This window comes from Stenella coeruleoalba, assembly GCF_951394435.1.
Source record: "Stenella coeruleoalba genome assembly, chromosome: 9".
NCBI classification, from domain to species: domain Eukaryota; kingdom Metazoa; phylum Chordata; class Mammalia; order Artiodactyla; family Delphinidae; genus Stenella; species Stenella coeruleoalba.
The window spans coordinates 56,589,172-56,611,731 of record NC_137155.1 but is presented as its reverse complement, the minus strand read 5'-3'; the positions used below and the strand labels follow the sequence as shown (position 1 = coordinate 56,611,731).

The following is a 22,560-nucleotide window of genomic DNA, read 5'->3' as shown; positions in this document are numbered from 1 at the left end:
TTAATTAGTTTATTTTTATTTAAGAAAATGACCAATCCCAGAGCCTATATACAATAAGGAAATAATGTGATTTAAGGACATAATATAAACAGCTTGCATTTATGTAGCTTTTAAACTACTGTTCAAAGTTTCTTTTTCTTTTTAAAGTGATATGTACTTATTGTACAATGTTTGGAAAATACAAAATAATATAGAGAAGGAAAAAATACTCATTATCGTCCTACTCCCAAATAACCATTATTAGTATTTTGGTGTATTTCCTTCTAATCAATTTTTTTGTGAATACATATTTCTTTTTTACATACTTAAATCAGATGTACAATTTGGTACTCATTTTTTTACTTTTAATACTACATATTATTTAATACTACATCTTAAACATTTCTCATGTTGTTTGTTATTACATCATCTTTTGAAATAATTTTTATGATTTAAAAATTGTGTATAATGTTTTATTGAGTCAAATGTAATTTACTTAGCCATTCTCCTTTGTTGGAAGTTTAAATTATTTCATATTTTTATTATTATAAATAATATTTGAACAGTGTTTTAAAAATTATTCCATGTAGGGAATTCCCTGGTGGTCCAGTGGTTAGGACTCCATGCTTTTACTGCCAAGGGTGAGGGTGCAATCCCTGGTCGGGGAACTAAGAGCCTGCAAACCGCATAGGGTGGCCAAAAAAAAAAAATAATTCCATGTTTACATTTTTTCCTTAGGGTTGATAACTAGCAGTATGATTAGTGGTTAAGAAAAAATGTAAGACGATGAATATCGTCAAATTCTTTTCCAAAAACGTGTAATGCTCAGATTCCTTCCAGCCAGGGCCATGGGAAAACACCCTGGGATGGTGGTTATGGGTGGGGAGGTGGGAGAGGGGAGCGCCTGAGTAGGCTCTGCAAGGCTGGCAAGGATTTTCACGAGTCATGGTGTGGAGACAGATGGGGAGGTAGAGGGGTGAGATAGGGTATTCCAGATACAGCAAGCAAATGGATGTGAGGAGACTGCAAGAGGTGATATGTGAAGAACAAATCTTAGCTAAGTAAACAACGGTTTTTGTGTTTTAAAAAAATACTTATCTTTGGACTTCCCTGGTGGCGCAGTGGTTGAGAGTTCGCCTGCCGATGCAGGGCACAGGGTTCTTGCCCCGGTCCGGGAAGATCCCACATGCCGCGGAGCGGCTGGGCCCGTGAGCCATGGCCGCTGAGCCTGCGCGTCAGGAGCCTGTGCTCCGCAACGGGAGAGGCCACAACAGTGACAGGCCTGTGTACCGCAAAAAAAAACAAAAAACAAAAAACCAACTTATCTTCTACAAACAAACGTATGGGCACCAGGGGGGGAAAGGGAGGTGGGATGAAGTGGGAGATTGGGATTGATATACATATATATAAATATATATCTGTATATATATATATATATATATATATATATATATATATATATATATGTATAAAATAGATAATTAAAGAGAACCTGTTGTATAGCACAGGGAATGCTACTCAGTGCTCTGTGGTGACCTAATTGGGAAGGAAATCCAAAAAAGAGGGGATGTATGCATACGTATAGCTGATTCACTTCGCTGTACAGCAGAAACACAACATTGTAAAACAACTATACCCTAATTAAAAAATAAAACAAAACAAAATAAAAAAAAACTTATCCTCTTCCCAGGCTCTATTAGAAAGATTTTGCTAAAAAATATTGTTTATTCTATCTTGTTGTTGGCTTTTAGTAAAGCACAAAGCATTAGTTTGTAATGGTACTTTTCTTTAAAAATAAACATCCTAGGATTGTTTTCTTCATGTTTATTAATTAACCCCTAAGCATGGTGCTAAAATACTGGGCTCATTTGGGGTACTGGATGACCAAACTCACATGTTTTGAACCACTTGAAGACTTTTCTTGAGAGAGCTGAAAGGCAGTCAGTAGCACTGTGTGTGCTCACAACACCTCACGGCCTAACAAGCGCTGTCAAGCAGCAGTGCACTTCAGCTGTTCATTTTGCTGAAGGCAGATCATTTATGCTACATCCCACAGCACAGATCAAGTACATAAAACTAGAGAGGAGTGTTAATGGAAAATGTTACAAATTCTTACAGTGACAGAGTTTTTAATATTTAACTGATTTCATCAGGTTGCAATATCAGATCATGGGAAAATTTGAGTGAAATGTAGATAACGATAAATGAAAGAACTTTGTAAGAGTCAACGAATACAATACACTTGATTTAAAACAGATGGCAGTGTCTGGCACGTAGTAGGCATTCAGAAATGTTTATCGACTGAATAAATGAATGGTGTATTTATGTTTTCTGATGTGCTTAACATACGTTTAAAAATTTTGCTGCTACTGTATTTTACTGAACTGACAAACTTTAAAAATATGCAGAATGAATTTTTGTAAGGCTGATAAACCTTTAATCAAATGTGTTTTGTTTTATTTTTTGCTAGAATTTTTTCTCATTTATTTATTTATTTTTGGCCACACCGAGCAGCTTGCGGGATCTTAGTTCCCCCACCAGGGACTGAAACTGCACCCTTGGCAGTGAGAGCACAGAGTCCTAACCACTGGGCCTCCAGGGAATTCCTTATTTTTGCTAGAATTTTTGAGACACTTCCCTTATTGCTTTTAGGACTATGACTTAATTATAAAGTAACAATACATAAATATGAGCAGAATATTAATCATAGCTCTCAGAGAAAATTCAAACTTTTCAGCTGTCACAGACACATTTTCTGCTTAGTTTACTTAAAACATACTAATGACAGCCAGACCATATGGTGAACCAATCTGAAAGTATTCTGATACCCTGGGTAAATTACTTTTTCCTAGGAAAGATTGCTAGACAAATTGTCTTACAAGAGAAAGTTACTTCGATAAGAGTAAGAAATGATTCCCAGTAGGCAGTATATTTTGCTTTCTCTACTCAGAGAGGTGGGCTTTAAATTTAATTAACAACCTTCTGATTCTTCTTTTGCAGTGAAGGAAGCAGTAATACCTGTTAATTATTAGGCACTTTTCATGTGCCAGGGACTGTACTGAGGAAAGTAATAAGACATGCATTGTCCATTTTGTCATCACTCCAACATTATGAGGTAGATATTATTTTATTTTATTTATTATCATCCACAAATGTGAAGCAGAGGTGTAAAGCCTATGTGACTTGTCCAAGGTGGAGAGGTAGAGTTGAAATCCAAACCCAGCTCTGATTCTAGGTATTTAGTCACTGCGATTTGCTGCCTTTCTATGCAGATGTTCAACTTGTTATCTTAGATAGCTACGGAACAGGAACATTTGAAACTTTTCTCAGTCACCAGTGAATATGCAAGGTCTGTTCGTATATTTGATGCTACAGGAAAGTTTTCACTTTCTTTCACTCTGACTTCCTATCCTCTAAGCCTTAGGAACCAAGGTTAGCTAGTAAACTTGGCTTTTGAAACAATACTGTAATAATGAACATTTATTGGCTACTTACTATGTGTGGCACTTTCTAATTGCTTTATAAACATCTTATTTAATCATTGCAGCATCCTGAGGAAGGTACTATTTTATTAGCTCCCATTTTATAGATCAGGAAACTGAAACTTAGCGAAATTAAGCAACTTTGCTGCAAAAGTTAAGCAACTCAAAATCACATATGTTAAGAGCATAAGCAGAGGAACTGGGATCTGAACCCAAGAGGTTTGACTGACAATCAGCTTACTTAACTGCCTCGCTCTACTGCCTTCCTAAATCATAAGCGGGTGGGCCTGTCTCCTAGCAGGTTCAGACACCACTTCTCCTACCCTGTGAAGCATGCCTCCTGCCTACATTCCCAGTCCAAGTTAGAAGCCTGCAAGAGTCAGACTCCCGTAGAACATCGCTCTGAGCTCTATCAGGCCTCCACATGTTGGGATGTTCTATATAGATCTTTTGTTTTCTCATGGCTAGAACATTGACAGCCTTCACAATTCCCCTGAGGGAGGACAAACTTTTTTCTGACATGTGAGCCTCTCTCTGATTACAGATGGAGGGTGTGGATTGCATCTGTCTTGGGGCAGCTTCTCTCTCTCACTTATCAGCTGAAATGCCCCAAGCACTTGCCTGCCTCTTTCCTTCTCCCACCATTTCCCACAGGTTTTTTTTTAAAAGGTAAAACATAGATCTTTCTGTTTCATGTCGCATCAGCTGCCTGGTTTGCCCCCCTTTACCTCCTACCACCAACTGGAGCAAATGGAAAGGAATACATTTGCTAGAATGGGACTGACCCATGCAGCCTACCCCTGTTGGCTCAGTGGGTACTCTCCACAGGGGAGACAGTGTGAGTTTTTGTAATCTTGCTACTCGCCCTGGGAGTTCTTTTAAGGGCTGGGGACCTAGGGATGTTTTTCTATCAGACCTTCTTTTTTTTTTCCACCTAGGTTTGATGTTGCATTCACTGCTAAATCAGATAACAGTAACTAATATCTGCTATAGAACTTTACAGTTTACAAACTTATATTTAGTTTCTCATTTAACCCTTACAGTTAAGCCTTACACTTAACCCTTACAGTCACCTGGTGATATTATGCACACATTTGGGGATGAGAAAACTGGCTTAGAGAGGTTAAGTTGTTTGCCAGATATCACAAAGCCCAAGATCTTTTGCCAGGGAATCCCTTGTCCTTTCTGCTGTATGATGCTATGGTAGCTTTTAAGTAGTATGATCATCTTGAGAGATGCTTTATGCCATGGAAACTCTTTGAAGTGGAGAGCATTTTGGAATGTGGAGGTCAGCACAGTGCCCAGGCTCTAGCAGGTGTTCAATAAATTGTTGAACTGAGCTAGTCAGACATCGTCACTAACTTGTAGTGTGTACTTTAGCCTCAGGCAAGCCTTTTAACCTCCTTTGCTCTTTATTCTTTATCTGCCCTGATGGTCTCAGAGGGTTGTTGTGAGGATCAAATGAGATGACATATAGTTTTACAGAGTGATACAGAAATGTAAGGAATTAACGTTATGCCACTGTTTTAAATCTGAATGTTCCTGGCAAACACTGTACTTTCTGTTTCCTTTATGAATATCTTTCTTTGGGATGATCTTGTCTCAGAAACTCTACGGGAGTATTTTAGTGACTGATTGCACCCTTTTATTAAAAAGAAAAGCGGAAGGCAAGCAGAGAAAAAAAGAACAAGGGTTAATGTAAAGGGTGAGTATTAGGCCAGGGAGGCAGCACTTTTAAAGAAAGATAAACAGCAAAACAGATGAAGAGGAGGTAAAAAAGCAAACATTTACACAGTTCTTACTGTGAGCCAGGCACTGTCCTATGTGCTTTTTGTGTATTAATTAATCCTCACAGTGACCTTATGAGGTGGGTACTATTGTCATCCCAACTGTCCAGATGAGGAAACAAGGCACCATGCAGTTAAATAATGTGCTCAGGTCATACAGCACTAAGTTGTGCAGTTGGCACTGGGGCTAGTCAGCTTTACTCCAGGGCTTAGGCCTTCGCATTTCACTGGCTGCCTTTGGAATCAGAGGTGTGAAAGAGGCAGTGCATGGGTTGTCTTTTAGAAAACTGAGGAAAATGCTTAAGGAGAGAGCATTCGAGCCTACTATAGGTAATTCCTCTTCAAAATGCTTTTTGCTCATTTTTAAAACACAGGTGCAAATCACTAAAGCCATAGGATTAGTAGATAGTTTTGGAGGTCTTTTAGCTTGTCCTTCAACCAGAACGAGCCCTAGCTTCTTTCACTGATGCTTTTCTAAATTTTATTTTTCTATTTCCTGATAATTTATTCTCTTCGCCAAACTATTGTTCTAATAACCTGACTAAGAATGAGGTTTTCTTAGTATTTTCTTTCTTTCAGTCTCCTTACACTGAATAAAGCTACTATTTCTTTTTAATTTAAAGTTTTGAATAGGCAATATAGTCATATAGTTCAAAAATAGAGTATAGGAAAGTATATCATGAAAATTGTTCTTCCCACTCTCCTTTCATCATGCCTGGTTCCCACACACCCCCAGTCCCAGTAACCAATGTTTTGTTTTTAATGTATCTTTTCAGAGTTTCTTTATGAATATAAAAGCAATTATGAATGTTTTTTTCTTTTTTAATGCAAAAGCGCCACTATTCTCTGTCTTCCTTTTTTAATTTAATATATCCTGGAAATAGCTCCATATTAGTACTTTGAGAACATCCTCATTTTCTTTCTTTTTTTTTAACAACTCATAGTACTTCATTTTATGGAGGGCCATAACTTATTTAACCAGTCACTATTGATAGATTTTTGAGTTGTTTCAGTCTTTTCAAGGCTGCCATTTTAAATGCCTTAGTGAGGGGGCATGGGGGACAAATGTAAAAACGAGGACAAGAGTAAAATCTAGGAAATCTCCAGATAAAAAAACTGTGACCTAGGAGCCAGGAATAAAAAAGTTCTGGCTCTGCACTGTGATGGAGCACATCTGGAGTGCCAGAGGCTTGCATATTGACTACACCTGTCCTAGATAGAGAATGAAGGAAAACAATTTATTCTTGTAAAGCTTCAATACATCTGAGCTTGGTTTGCTGCAAAGTCTCAGGGTGAGGACAGATTGACAGCTGGTGTATGAGCTGCCCAAAGGTAAACTCCTGTAATAAAAAAATTGATAACATGATAGATAGAGGTGAGATAAGGACTGTTACCCACAGGTAAAGTTCTTTCAACAGGCTGCTACCAATTCTCATATATAACTTGCAATAGAAAAAAAAATAGTTTAACAGCTCTATTCTTAAACTTTTAAGTAAGCTCTGACATCTTATCAAAGAGCAAGAGGGAAGATTTATCTTTGTACCTTGGACACACGTCAAATAAAAAACCTCATTAAGGGGTAAAGTATTTAAAATAGAAATGACATATCTTAAACATATTATATTTAGGAGTTTATTAAATGCTTATTTTGATGACAAGATCAAGAAGCAATTTAATCTTAGACTTTCTAATGTTAATAATCATATATGTGGGATTTTATGTCTTAGCTTTGATGTGGATCCATGGTTAACCTTTGTTAATAAATAAAGAATAGCTTGTAAGCTGATATCACCAATTATCACTGTGCTTAAAAAATGAAATATACCTGAAAATGCAAATGTATAATTTATATCAGTGCTACACAAATACAGTTTTATGGGTTGATAATGAAATGGAAGATAACAACCATTAGCTCATTATTGTTGCAAAAAATTTCCAGATTTGCATGTTTAAGGAAGAAAATGTAATATTACTAACGTTGATGTTCAGATGTAAACTCAAAAGGTTATTTTTCTTTCTTTTCTTTTTAAATTTTACTTTATTTTTTGGGTTTATTCTCTTTTGTTTTTAAAGAGCCAGATGAAAGGAGAGAAATGTCAAGGACATATTGGCTTCAGGTTTATAAATATTGGTCCTGAGTGAGGATGATAATAGGCAGATATAAAAAAGGAAGCTAAGGGGGAGTTCCCTGGTGGTCTAGTGGTTAAGGATTCAGTGCTTTCACTGCTGTGGCCTGGGTTCAGTCCCTGGTCGGGGAACTGAGATCCCATGCAATCAGATTTCTCTAACCTTGATTTTCGATAGAAGCCTCTTCTAAAGGTTCATTCTATGGATATAATTATTAGAAATAGCAAGGTTCTTTAACATTTGGAGTTAATGAAATTGTAAGGAGTTTATCGGGGCTAATTTTGTATTCTTTGTTACTTTGGGAAAGTTTTCTGAAGTTAACTGAGAAAAACATTTAAAAATTCTAAGTAACTGTGAAATCTAAGTAAGTCTGGAGCAAAAGCAAATTGACTAAATTGTTTTCTCCTCTGTGAAGATTGATAATGTTCAAAAATATTATTTACCAAAGCAACTTCTTTTCTTTTAAAAATTTGACCAATAACTCTGGGAAATCTTTTAAAGTTCAAATAAGTTTAATAATTTTATAGCTTTTGAAAAAAAATTTTTGACTATTTGAGGGTGACAATTTCAGAAACATAACTGAATGTCTTGTTTATTCTTGAACCTAAAGATTTTGAATCCATGATGAAATAAATAAATCAAGTTATGTCTTCCTAAGCAGTCCACTTGGACACTGACTTATTACCCTTCCACAGGCTAGCAGTCCACTTTTTCTGAAAGTGTGAACCAGTTACATTAGGCTCACTTTGGATCTTTAGTTATGATTATCCTTATATCATATTAAAAAATAAAGTCATTTTCTTTTAGAGATACAAATTAAAGTATTAATCGATAAAATGTTAAGATATATGGGATTATCTTCAAAATAAATTAGTGATGAAGTGTAAGTGGGTGGGATATAGATAAAACAGGTGTGATGTGTTGATTATTTATTGAAGTTGGGTAATGAGTATATGAGTAATCTTTTACTATTCTCTAAATTTGTATGGTTTGAAATTTCCATTGCAAACAGTTAAAACAAGAATCTCTTGTGGTCTTGTTAAAAATTCAGATTCCTAGGTCCCACCCTAGCTCTTCTGAGTCAGCATCTCAAGGGTGACACATAGAAAATGGCACTTATGTAGTCCACTTGAGCTCACTGAAGTCTGAGGACTGCTGGTAAAAGGTTACTTTGTGCACCTGATTCAGTGTATTCATGTCATCCATGCATGCATTTCATGTTTTCCGCACATTAGCCTATTTCAATTCACAGAAAGCAATAGCAAATTAAAGTAATTATTGTATTTGGGTAAGTCAAACTTTAAAATTCAGTTTCAAAGCGTTCATAAAGTGAAACAAAATAAAACAAAAACCACATCTGCTTCTAACTGAAATATTCAGGCAAACAGATTAGCTTTCTTTTCATTTTCAGCTGAGAATGGATTATTTTTGTGAATGTCTTTTTTTCAGCTGAAGTATAGTTGATGTATAATATTATATAAATTACTGGTGTACAACATAGTGATTCACAATTTTAAAAGTTTTACTTCATTTATAGTTATTATAAAATACTTAACTATATTCCCTGTGTTGTACAATATACACTTGTAGCTTATTTTATACATAATAGTTTGTACCTCTTAATCCTCTGTCCCTATATTGCCCCTTTCCCCTTCCCTCTCCCCAGTGGTAACAACTAGTTTATTCTCTAAATCTGTGAGTCTGCTTCTTTGTTGTTATATTCACTAGTTTGTTGTATTTTTAAGATTCCACATATAAGTGATATCATACAGTGTTTGTCTTTCTCTGTCTGACTTATTTCACTTAACATAATGCCCTCCAAGTCCATCCATGTTGCTGCAAATGGCAAAATTTCATTCTTATTTTTAATGGCTGAGTAGTATTCCATTGTATGTATGTACCATATCTTCTTTATCCATTCATCTGTCGATGGACATTTAGGTTGTTTCCATGTCTTGGCTATTGTAAACTTTGCTAGTGCTGCTATGAACATTGGTGTGTGTGTAGCTTTTTGAATTAGAGTTTTTATCTTTTCCAGGTGTATGCCCAGGAATGGAATTGGTGGATTATATGGTAACTCTATTTTTAGTTTTTTAAGGAACTGAATAGTATTCCATTGTATATATGTACCAGGTTTTCTTTATCCATTTATCTGCTGATGGACATTTAGTTTGCTTCCGTATCTTGGCAATTGTAAATAATGCTACTTTGAACATTGGGGTGCATGTATCTTTTCGAATTAGCATTTTTGTTTTTCCAGATATATACCCAGGAGTGGAGTTGCTGGGTCATATGGTAATTTTATTTTTAGTTTTTTGAGAAATGTCCATACTGTTTTCCATTGTGGCTGCACCAATTTACATTCCCACCAACAGTGTAGGAGGGTTCCCTTTTCTCCACGTCCTAGCCAACATTTGTTATCTGTATTCTTTTTGATGATAGCCATTCTGACAGGTGTGAGGTGATAACTCATTGTGGTTTTGATTTGCATTTCCCTGATGATTAGCGATGTTGAGCATCTTTTCATGTGCCTGTTGGCCATCTGCATGTCTGAATAGACATTTTTCCAAAGAGGATGTGCTTAGCTTTTTAAATACATGTTTATTAATTTACCATAATTAAATTATATCTCTTGACTCAAATTCTTTTCCAATAGTTTTTGTGAAAATTTCCAAACATACAAAAGACTCAAAAGAATTGTATAGTGTACTCGTATATCTACAACTTAGATTCTACAACTAAAACAATGTGTTCTAAAAGTCTTAGTGCAGTTTTATGCTTTAATAATTTCAGAAGTATAAATGCTATAAACATAAAAATATCACTTTAAACATTTATTTGATTTTACATTTATTTAATCTTGTGAATTTTAATTTTTTTGTTTGGCATCTTCAAAGGGATTAAAAGAAAAAAATAAGATTAAAAGTTTATTAGTCAAAATTTATAAAACTAAATACCTCTAAAAATTGGAATAATTAAGCTTCCAAATAATAACAATTTGTAGCATTAGATTATTTTTTAAAATAAATTTATTTATTTTATTTATTTATTTTTGGCTGCGTTGGGTCTTTTTTGCTGCACGTGGGCTTCTCATTGCGGTGGCTTCTCTAGTTGCGGAGCACGGGTTCTAGGTGCGCGGGCTTCAGTAGATGTGGCTCTCAGGCTCTAGAGCGCAGGTTCAGTAGTTGTGGCACACGGGCTTTGTTGCTGTGTGGCATGTGGGATCCTCCCGGACCAGGGCTCGAACCCGTTGTCCCATGCATTGGCAGGAGGGTTCTTCACCACTGTGCCACCAGGGAAGCCCTGTAGCATTAGATTATTAAAACTACAATTAGGGCACCACCTACAGAGTGAAAAGGCAACACGCAGAATGGGAGAACATATTTGCAAATCATATATCTGCCCAGAATATGTGAAAAACGTCTACAACCCAGGATTAGCAACCACAAAACCAACCTGATTGAAAAGTGGACAAAGGACCTGAACAAATATTTCTCTGAAGAAGATATATAAATGGTCACCAAGCACATGAAGAGACGCTTGACATCACTAATCATTGGTGAAATGCGAATCAAAACCACAGTGAGATACCACTTCACACCTATTAGAATGATTGTTATTTTTTTTAAAAAGGAAAAAAGCCCCATGGCGAGTGTCGATGAGGTTGTGGAGAGGTTGAAACCCTCGTGCACTGCTGGGGGAAATGTAATATGGTGCAGCCACTATGGAAAACAGTATGGTGTTTCCAATAACAATTAAACATAGAATTACCATATGATCCAGCAATTCCATTTCTGGGTGTATACCCAAAAGTGAAAACAGGGACTTAAACAGCTATTTGTAGACCCATGTTCATAGCAGTTATTCATAGTAGCCAAAAGCAACCCAGGGATCCATTGACAGATGAATGGTAAACAAAGTGTGGTGTATGCATACAGTCGAATACTATTCAGCCTTAAAAATGGAGGGCATTCTTACATATGCTACACAACATGGATGATCTTTGAAGAGATTATGCAAACAGAAATAAGCCAGTTACATCGCAAAAAGGCAAACACTGTATGATTCCACTGGTATGATGTACCTAGAGTCGTCAATTCATAGAGACAGAAAGTGGAATGGTGGTTGCTGGGCGGGGGTGGGGGTGGGGGCGGCAGCTGGAGGGGAGGGAGAACCGAAGAGTTACTGTTTAATGGATACAGAAATTCAATTTGGGAAGATGGAAAAAGTTGTAGAGATGAATGGTGGTGCTGGCTTCACAGCAGTGTGAATGCCACTGAACCTGTATGCTTAAAAATGGTTAAAATGATAACTTTTATGTTAAGTATTTTTACCACAATAAAAGGTGCTTTTTTAGAAATGTTGAGCAAATACTCATAATTGAGTAAAGCAAATTTTTGTGTTGAAACACTAATATTAAAAGAAGGGGAAAAAGTCAATTTTAAGAGCAAATTAAAAGGGAAAAATATACTGCTTCCTCTTAAGGAGTATGTTGCAACAGAAAAGGGATCGTCAAACAACTGAGTCAGACAACAGTCAGTTTAATCTGTGACCACAGTCACAGTGAACACAGAAGGACACTAATGGGGAAGAAATTGCTGGCTCTGGTAAATTTCTTTTCTGTATATTTCCATTAACTTATCTTTCTCTCTCTCCTTTTTAACTTTCTTCTTTGTCAGTTTAAATGTCTTCAGATATAAATAACTTGTCTATGGATGCAAATAATATAGCACTTTTCCCAAAGGCAGAATTTGTCCATACGGTAATTTAGAAAAGAGACAATTTAGCTCCCTAGTGTAAATTGCCATGACAACCATGGATATGCTTCCTGGAATTAGGGACAGATAAGATTGAAATTATTATGAAATCACTAGTTTTGGCCTTATTGAATTAGCTTTATCTGAAAGAGTCCAAAATTGAGTTTATTATCTAGCCTAATTGGAGAGTACTTAGCAAGAACCCCATAAAATCTCACAAAAGTCTTTATCTAGTGTGCAATAAGCGCTACAATGATGATGAGCTAAAAGGAAAACTAATTTGGGTATTATAAATATTAGGATTTATAATGCTTAAGCTTTCTAAAAATTGAAGATCTAGAAGACTAGAATGCAAATCATGTATGTAGATAAGTCAACGCTGACTCCACCATAGAAAGCACTGCTTTAGAGATCACTGTCATGTTTCCTTCAGCTTCAAAACAAAGTGATAGAATGTGATATGCTGTCTTCCTGCCAGAGGCAGCCACAAGAATTACAGATATTCTGTACTATTTGGACCTCCAAAAAGAAAGAAGAGAAAATACCAGAAGATTAATGGTTGACTTGGGCTTAAGATTTGAATACTGCCCTTTCCTGAACCTTTTTTTTTTTTTTTTTTTTTTAACCAACACCCAACAACCCAGCTCAAAAAAAAATCAGCCTTGCTGGACAAGGGAATGAAGAAAGGGAATTAGGTGAGAATTGTTTAAAAAAGGAGGTGAGAGGAGGGGAAATATGTTTTCTTGCCTATGAAAATCCATAGGTAACAAATTCACATTGTACAAAGTTTTATTTCAAAAAATGCTTTGCAATTAGCTTCTAATGTATATCTGTAAACTCAGATGTATTCCCTTTGTTTTTATGTGTCTCTGATTTGCCACCTGCCTTGGACCCAGGACACACCAGATTGCTTGGGTCATCTGTCCAAGGCTTCCATCTTAAATTAAGTGTTAAGCCACTTTCTTGCCTCCCAGAGGTACATTTGTGATTTTGTTCACATCTTTTTCTCTGTGAATCAAAACAAAAATTTGAACTCAAATTCCTTTTAAGTGGTAAGCCTCTGTAAAATAAGTATGGCTGTCACGACATTTTGTATGTACTAATACACACAAAATACATCACACACACATACACATATACACACATAGATGTAATTTTAAAAAGACTCTCACTGTTTAAAAACAAAATCCGAAATAATGTGTTCCTCTAAATTTTATTTGGGATTACTAACCAGAGACCTCTTTCCTTTATGGACTGCGGTCCCTGAGTGTGCTGAACCCTCTTTGGAGAGCACAGTGGAAAACTCCTCTGAGTGTCACTGCCTCTGTTATTGATGTTGATGGCAGAGCCTTCTAATTCTAACCCCTGCTGAGTCTTTAGAAACCTAGTAGATTGTTAACATGGTTAGCAGGAGTTCATGAACTCTGCTCTGTATAAATGCAAAATCCTGAGAACTTTGATATGGAATTGGAATTAAAGGAGTTCTAGTCACATTTCTTAAAATATTTTAATAGTTTATATTTTAAAAGGACACATTTATAGAGCCCGTTGGGTTTCAATCTTATAGTTTCTACCATATAAATATTGCATTTTCAAACATGAATGCTTAGAGAATTGTTATGAAGCTCATTTTTGGGCAATATGTTTATACCCCCCAAAGCCATTTAAAAACAAGTAGCAAATTTTTTCTATATGCTAATGGAGCAATTTAGAAATATTTAGTTACTTACATGGAGGAAATGTACAGTAGCAATGCAGTGCAAATCAGTCATTTGGAAATGATTAGAACCTGTAGTCATTAAAGGGTGTATTTATTACTCACATAAAATTAAAGAAATATCTAAAGGAACAATCATCACATTAGATTTACAGTTAAGATACACAGTTGTATTGTGGTTGTAAATCAAGTGTATTTTTCCAGAAGGTATTTGAGTACAGAAGCTAGAAATATTTCCCAGTGGCCACTTTAGCTTTTCTGTGCTTGTCGAAAATGAATTCAGCTAAATAAAGAAAAAGAGAGAAAGGGAGGCACAGGTACATGGAGAGAAAGAGAGAGACTGGAGAAAGAAAAGCTAAAGTGAATGAGAAGCTCAGTTTTTTATTTCTTGTGCAAATTTCCTACCAACCAGATAGCATTTACCTGTAGATTAATTTGTTCAAGTGCTTTTAAAGTATGTACTAAAAATACAGAACACTGTGGCAAGGTTCTGTTTGGTCCTCAACTTTGTAAGCAAGGAATAAGGTCTTTTTCTATGTGGGAAAAGTAAATATACTGAATCATCAAAGGGACGGTCATCTAGAAAGGAGAGCCCTTTCTTCCTGTCTCTGCTACCCTCTCTCAATCCCTCTTTTAAGCTGAAGGAAAAATTCTGAACTTATTCCAGCTATGGGCTGATACACAGGGCAAGACTACATGGGCCCAAAGAGCTCTTTCTGGGAAAGGGTAGCACTTCCTGGAGAGTCCTAGGGTTCTTTCTTTGTGTGGAAAGCTGATGCTCTTGATATCCATTAGCATTTATTGAATGTTTAGTGAACAGCTGGGGACACCAAAAGGAATAAGAGCTGATGCCTATCTTACAGGAGCTTGCAATCTTGGTCTCATTTGTCCAGGGATACAAATATATAAACTGGTACTTGCAGTATATCTTGAAAAGTGCCCTGATAAAGGACCAAGGATACCACAGGCAGATGTAAGTAATTTATTTGGAGTGAGGAAATGCTTTACAGAAGAGTGACATTTGAGCTTAATCTTAAAGAATGTGGAGGCAGGGAAAAGCATTTCAGACAGAGGGAACAGAACATGCAAAGGCAAAAAATCAAGGATCATGTGTTTGGGGAGTGGTAAGCAGCTTGATGTGGCTGAACTGTAGGGCTTGAAATAAGAGTTGTGGGTTGCAGTGGGGATGTTGAAGAAGACTGAGACAAGGTGATGAAGACCTTGTTTGGATTTGGATTTTTATTTTGGGAGGCAGAGAGGAGGTATCAGATGTTATTAAGGTAATTAAAAGAGAAAGTATCAGATTTATGTTTTAGAAAAATCACTTTGATACAAAGATTGTCCAGAAAAAATACCAGAAACAGGGAAGTTAGGATCCAGGTGGAAGATGAGGAGAGCTTTATCTAGGACAGTGACAGTAGAATTAGAAGAGTACAGATTAGAGAGAGCTTCAGGAATTAGAATCACTAGCACTTGGTGATAGATTGGATTTGGGAGTTGAAGTAGAAGAAACAATAAAAAATGATTTCAGAGCCGCTTTTACTTTGAGAACTGGTAGATAGGGTTGGATGGTGGGAGGAGGTTTAGGAAGAATAGAGATAACAATTTTGATTTTAGACATGATCACCAGCCAGCTGGCCATGCCAGTTTGGCTTGTTGGTTTTAGAAGAGAGAATTGGTTTAAAGATGTGTATTTGGGAGTCATCATTATTTAAAGTGTAGGAGAAGCCATAGAAGTAAATAAAATTGTTCAGATAGAGCTTCTGGCATGAGAGCTCCAAGGAATGACTCTGGGAATGAATCAGGGAGGGCACAGGAAAAGGAGGAATAGAATAGAGATGTATCCAGAAAGCCAAGGGGTGGAGAAGTTCCAAGAAAAATGGAGCAGTCAGTAGCACTGCCCACTGTAGGCAAACCACCCCTGAAGTGCTTTTCTCCAGGCTGTGCATGGAAGGAGGGCTCTTTTGGAGGCTGGGAAGAGAGAGAAACTACTTCCCATTGAGTACATATTTCCTTCTCTCTCCTTTTTCCTCTCACTCCTTCTCTCCTACCCCTTTACTCTTTTCTTTTAAATTGTGGTTGCTTCCTGAAATGAATTTGCGGTTCCTTCCATTCTCCCTTCCAAAACAAAACATACCACATTAATTGCATTGCTAGTTCAAAACTAAAAAATGCTGGAACTTGAGCTATGATTCATCTCACTTTGAATACAGAATTTATTCTTCTCTATGGATGCAGTTTAGACTTTCTTCTCTGCTCTTGAAACTTGCTTTCAATAAAGCAGTCCCCTAGAGCCCAGGTTTCACTGTTGCATAGGAGCGATACACAGCCTGCAACCAGGGCTCAGGCTGGACTGAAGCCTGTTCAGTACTTAGGAGTTTCTGCCTAACTGCTTTGTCATCGTTTGAGAAGGAATCCAAGTTCATAACACCCTCTGATTAAGATGATCCAGGTATTCTTCTTTTCTAATTCCCAGATTCCCTAAAACTTCCTGTTATGAAAACTGCATTCATCAGATTATTCATCAGATCAACAGGAAACCCAGTCTTTTGGGATTCAGATAACTATGAAGGCCATCATCCCTTGTGACCGAATATCCCAGGGATATTTACTTCAGGGATTGGGAAATCTTTCTATCCAAGGTCACTGGCCCATAGAAAATGAATGATGAAGTAAAGGGCCCATAGTTCTAGCAGATGTGAAAAAAGTTAAGAAGGAATATATGCTAAAAGGAATGAAAGAAGGAGGAGAGGTAGGTGCTGGCACATTTTAAAGCACCCACTCCAGACACCTGCTGGGTATTTTTAGTTGATCTTATTCCAACCTCATAACAACTCCATTAAGTAAGTATCATCCTATCCATTTTACAGATGAGGAAGCTGAAGTTTAGAAATATTAGGTAAGTTACCAAAACCACAAAACTAATTCATGAATGAGATTCATACCCTGACAGCGGGTCCAAAGCCCATGTTCTCACCAGCAAAAAAAGAAGGTGGCAAAAGGACTAAAAAGAGAGAAAGACATAAAAATGGATAAGAAGGGAAGAGCAGTGTTTCTTGCCTTTTCAGCGTGTGTTCCCTGCAACTCCAATTGTAGGGCTTTCAATCTTTTCCTTCCTTCTTGTCAGCTGTCAGAAACTTCCCTTTCAGTTGCCCAAGAATTCCCACCAATTGACCTTGTGCCTCTTCTCTTACCGGCTCAGGCTGGAATTTACCTTTGCCATCATCTCCTCACCCCTCTTTGGGCCTGCGGACTCAGAGGATTGCGCACATGTCTGCCAGGAGAATTCTCCCAGGAAGAGCCTGCATCTTACCACAGGAACACACGTTCCTGCTGTTTGCACAGCTGTATTTGTTGCTCTTAAAGGTAGAGAAGGAGGCTCAAAAGACACTTGGTTTTAGCAGACTTTTCATGGTTTAGCTAGAAGAAATTAAACTAAGGGCCAGAGGTTTCCCATTGCTTTTTCTAGAGGCCAAGATCCTTTTCTTTTTGAATTCTCTCTTGTCAGTGAGGAAGCATTATAGCAACTACTGTGAAAATGTTACCATTTATTTTTGAGATTTGCCTAAAGGCAGTTTCTCCCTAAAGAAATTATTTTTCTCTGTTTCTAAAAAATATTTAACTTTTCTTTCTAAATGGAGTATTTGTGGCTTTTCTTTGACCAGAACTAGGCCATTGGATTCAGTGACTGCGTGGCCACCAATGCTGAATCCTCTTCCTTCTGCCTCTCTCAACAACTCTGGGTCTGCTTTTCAGTTTAAAGCAGCTGTTCATGGAAATCCTGCCATGAAGGAAAATATTGTGAGTCAATAAACTTTGGGCCAAGTCCAGCCCTCAGATAACAAAGTCAGTAGTGCTTGTGTAAGGAGTAATTTGTCCCATGATAGTAATAAGTCTGTATTTGTATGTTATAAACTTAAATGGCTAGATGTATTTCAAGGTCTTGCTTGAAATTAGTTAAAGGGATTTCCCTGTGCATCCATAACTAATTTAGTGACTATTCATAGAACTATTTTTACCTAAATCCTAATTACTTGTGAGTAAGCTTTATTTAAAGACTGAAATAGGGAAGAGATATTTATTTGTAGTAAACGTAGGGCCTCGTCAGTATTTCCTTGTGTTGCTTGAGTATTTATGCCTTTTGGGGCAGAAGGGGTGATATCTTACCTTAGTAACTCAAGGAATGCGCTGAGTGATTAACAGGGAAAATATTAGATTATTTAGTAAAGGGATGTTAATATTTCGGCGACTAGAAAATTGTTGCTGTCCTCATGTTACTCCAAAGGTTACTGCAAAGGTTCTTTTGAGGTAGGTGACCTGTTTATGTGCTGTCTCCAAACTAAATGGATTCCAAATCAGATTCTGTGAAGTATAAACCACATTAAAAAATTATATTTGGACCAAAAGTTCCTTCTCCTTTCCAAAGGAATTACAATTTTGATCAAATCAATGCTGAACAATATTACTTTTTCTTCCTAGCTGTGGTGTGTCTAGAAATGGTCTGTGACAGAAAGTCTTTTTATAGCTTTGCTTTCAACATGCATTTACGTTTTAATGATACATTCTCCGCCAGTAAAAATGCAATTGTAGCTCACAGAAAATCAACACATTTTAAGCTTTCTAAGTATATTTAAACTGTCAACAGTGTGCTGTCTGACATACAACATTACTCTGCTTCCGCCTTTAATGGCTAGGTTGTTTTCTAAAGACAGTCTAGTGACACAAGACTCCTAAATCCTCTTGGACCATGTGAACTAAGAATGACCTGAGTGGATGGGGATGTTTTGGCCATCCGTCATTGATAGCCATATTGATCTGGATGGTGGCTGAGGGCACTGTGTACTGAGGGTATGGCAACTTGCTGAAGTGATGATAACCATCACTGATACCTTTGTGATGGGCTTGATTTCTCATTATGTATTCCCCAGCTATGGAACCCTTGGGCAGTGAGTAACCTGGTTTTAAAAGTACACTTCTAGGTCAAAAGGGTACATCAGTCCTCATACATTATGCTCCTAGGTCACCCTTTTAGCATGTCTAAGTAAAGTACAAAAAAGAGCTTCTCTTTAAGTTTTTAGTTTCAAACATTTAAAAACATACAGGAACGTATACCTTCTACCTAGATTCATTAATTGTTAATATTTTGCCTTCTCACATATATCTATTTACCAATTCAAATAAAGTTTCAGGTATCATGAAGTATTTAGTTCAACCCTAAATAAATTCAGCAAACATTTTCTAAAAGTACGGAAATTTTTCTGCCTATCCACAATACCATTGTTACACCTAAGAAATTTAACAATAAAATCCAAATATTATTTAATAACCTATCCATATTCTGATTTCTCCATTTGTCCTCCAAATGCCAATAGTGTTTTTTCAAACTAGGATCCATTTATGGTTAATGTGTTACATCTATTTGTTATGTCTCTTAAATCAAAAGAACTTTTTAATGTTCAAAAAGCATGGCATAAATGAAGAAAGAAATACTGATCTCGGATTCTACTATAGACAGTTGAAGTGTTTTGTTCACACGCACTCTACCCACTGAAGTCTAAAGCAATTTAGATTCTACCTGATGAAACTCTCACCAAATTTAAATTTGGAGTAAGTCCTCTTTATTACTCTTTTAGGAAAGAATGGTTTTCCTTTTTGGGACAAACCTTTTTAATCTGTGCATGGTGACAAGAAGTAAAACTCTTAAAAGACTGCCTTAGATAGATTTTTAAAATTTTATTTTTGATAAATAAAAATTGTACAAATTTAAGGTATACAACATGATGTCTTGGTATATGTATACACTGTGAAATGATTACCATAATCAAACTAATTAACATGTATTACTACTATAGTTACCTTTTTTTTTGTGGTGAGAAGACTTGAGATCTATTCTCTTAGCAAATTTCAAGTATATAATATGTTACTATTAACTATAGTCGTCATGCTGTACATCAGGTCTCCAAACTTGATTCATCTTATAACTGATATAGGTATTTATGTATTACTAAGTAGTCAGGGAAAATTGAATGGCCATATTAGTGCAAGGAATACATTATGAATATGGTGAAAAATCAAAGTCGTGAGTGACATCATTTCAAAAGTAGTATTTAGTTCTAAAAGTTGATACATAGTTCAGTGGTTTGGTTTTGCATATAGTGGCAGCTGGCTCACTTGGATTAATATAGGAAGCAAGTGATAACAAGTGTAGTAGAATTAGAATGTGTGATAATAAACACAAATGTAATGAAATATATTTTCTATGTATGCAAACAACCCTTGTTTTTCACCTGTGGTTTCATAAAGATGTTTCTTAAAGGTAGATAACAACCCTCTGCTATTGTCTTACATATTACAAAGAGCCCGGTAGAGCACTGTGTGTTTACACAGTGGACACTCTGTAAATGTTAATTGTTGATATACAAACCTCCTTTCACCCTTTGATGGGATCTCTAGATAAAAGAGGGCAATAATGTTGACGAATTATGTAAGAGGACAAAACACTAAAGGGCCCCAGGAAGATAATATAATTTTACAGTGGTTACTGTAACTTACATTGGGACTTGAAAGTGTTTCCACTTATTAATGCACTTAATTCAGCATATGTTGAAGAATTTTTGATGTGCCAGGTGCCGTGTAGAGGCGTTACATTAAAAACAACCCTTTTATCACGGAAAACTTCAAATGTTAACAAAGGTAGAGAGAATAGTATAGTGGATCCCTATGTACCCCTCATTCAGCGTCACTAAATTATAACATTTGCCCAGTCTTGTTTTGGCCTACTATTTGGGAGGAGTGGTGGTGAAATATGTTAAAGCAAGTCCCAGGTATCATGACATTCATATATAATGTAAGTACTTCTCTATGAATTTAACTGTGAAGGCTTATGAAGACTATGAACTTTGGATTTCTAAAACATTTTGACTAGAGATAGATTAGTAACTTTAAAAGAATCAAACCCTATAGTTAGTACTTTATCATTGACCAATATTCATTTAATAAAGATATTTGTTCCATAGCAAAGTTGAATAGTTTGGAAAAGCATTATATCTTTATCTGAAGCATGAAATGATGAAATACGAATGATAAGTATTTTCATAGAGCTCAGATTATAAAATAGTCATCAACATATATTGGGTTAAATAATGTAGGTTGTGGTTTTATGAATATATATGTGTGTGTGTCTATCTATCTGAAGAGAACAGCGTTAAATTTAAGATACACACACACACACACACACACGCACGCAATGGGGAAATGGTTTATAAGTCTTTCAGGCACACACTGTTCTCTGTCAAGTCTAGGAAAAATAATAATGCAGAATTCCTATATAATTTGTCATTTTATGATGAACTTACGATCCAGAAAAAAGTCAAGAATGGTTTGACTGGAGACAATTAGGAAAAGACAAAGAAGCAAAGGCTCAAGCAAGTTTCAACTCAAGCAAGGTAACTTTTAAGGGTAAAGGTAGAAGAGGAGGGCCCTGTTTGCTCACCCTTTGCTGTGCTTCCATTGTGTCCTGAGATAGGCCCATGGATGGGTTCCCTGCATTGTCATACTTGCATACAAAGCCTACATCTGAGTTTGTACTTCTCCTTGAATTCTAGTCCCTCATTTTGTAATAGAATCTTAGAGTGTCAAGCAGAAAAGGACCTGAGAAAATATCTGGTCTAACTAACTCCCTTATTTTAGAGAAAGAATGCTGAGGCCCAAGTTTCAGTGACTTGCAAGCCTGCAGAATGAGGACTATAGCCCAGGTTTCCTGATCGCTAGGGTAGTGGTTCTCTACTTCACCATGCAGCCTCTCCACGTTGTTTCATATTCATAGGTAGTTCAGTCTTAAGGTAAATGAGATAACCCTCTGGGGACTCAAATATGTACAAGTTTTCCTAGAATACCACTTGAAAATGATTAGAACAAACATTTCCCCTGGCCTGATGCAGAACACACCATCCTTTCAAGTAAAGATGCAGTTCGCTTGCAGTAGTGATGTCTTTACTTTATAAATGTGCATATAATTTCACACTTTTTAGATAGCCTGACTTTAAGAATGGTTACTTACTTTACTGTAGGAATAGTTTGCACAACCTGCACTCTTGTGTAACACTGACTATTGCATAGACCAAGCAATTCGTAAGTGAATTTAGCTAATCAAAATGGTGGCACACACACAGAGACACACACAGAGTAAGCATGCGCACACACACGTGCACACACACAGAGTAAGCTCTATAATGGAGGTGCTAATTACCAGTAATTCTGTTTGCCTGGGAAAGTCAGGGAAGGCAGTGTCATGAACCTGACATTTGACATTTGAGCTGAGTCTTGACATATATATTTTGCCAGGGATATGTGGGGAAGAGTGTTGCAGGGAGAGGAAACAGCATATGCAAAGGCATGGAGGCATATTTTGTTTAGAAAAGAGGGAAATCCTTTGACCCTAAGAGTGTCAGTTGGTTTGGGGCACTCTTGGAGTTTGGGTCTGTTCTAGATTAAGTAGGGTATGGTGATCACTAAGCCTTCTCTTCCTTGCCACATCAGCCTGCCCAGCGTTCTTCCCTGCACTCTCACCTGGTTCTCTCCAAGAGCAGATGGGGTTCTTGGGCAACTATCACCAGCTTAACCTCTTGACATCCTTAAACTCAGTGTCGCTTGGATTCTGTTCAGATCCATCTTCACTGTCTAATCCCTTTGCACTCGACCTACTGCAGTGG

The 22,560-nt window shown here is 36.7% G+C and overlaps 1 protein-coding gene across 6 annotated transcripts in view; it reads left to right on the top strand.

Moving 5' to 3' along the window:
• LOC307191643 (uncharacterized protein) overlaps window positions 1–22,560 on the top strand; it is a 143,294-nt gene that overhangs the window by 31,269 nt on the left and 89,465 nt on the right. Inside the window, exon 4 of one of the 6 annotated variants that reach the window (XM_079931801.1) lies at window positions 2,980–3,033. The exons of the other annotated variants lie outside the window; for them this stretch is intronic. The gene's annotated coding sequence lies outside the window, so the exon portion shown is untranslated. Of the gene's footprint in view, window positions 1–2,979; window positions 3,034–22,560 lie in introns of those variants that run through there. 6 annotated transcript variants of the gene reach the window in all.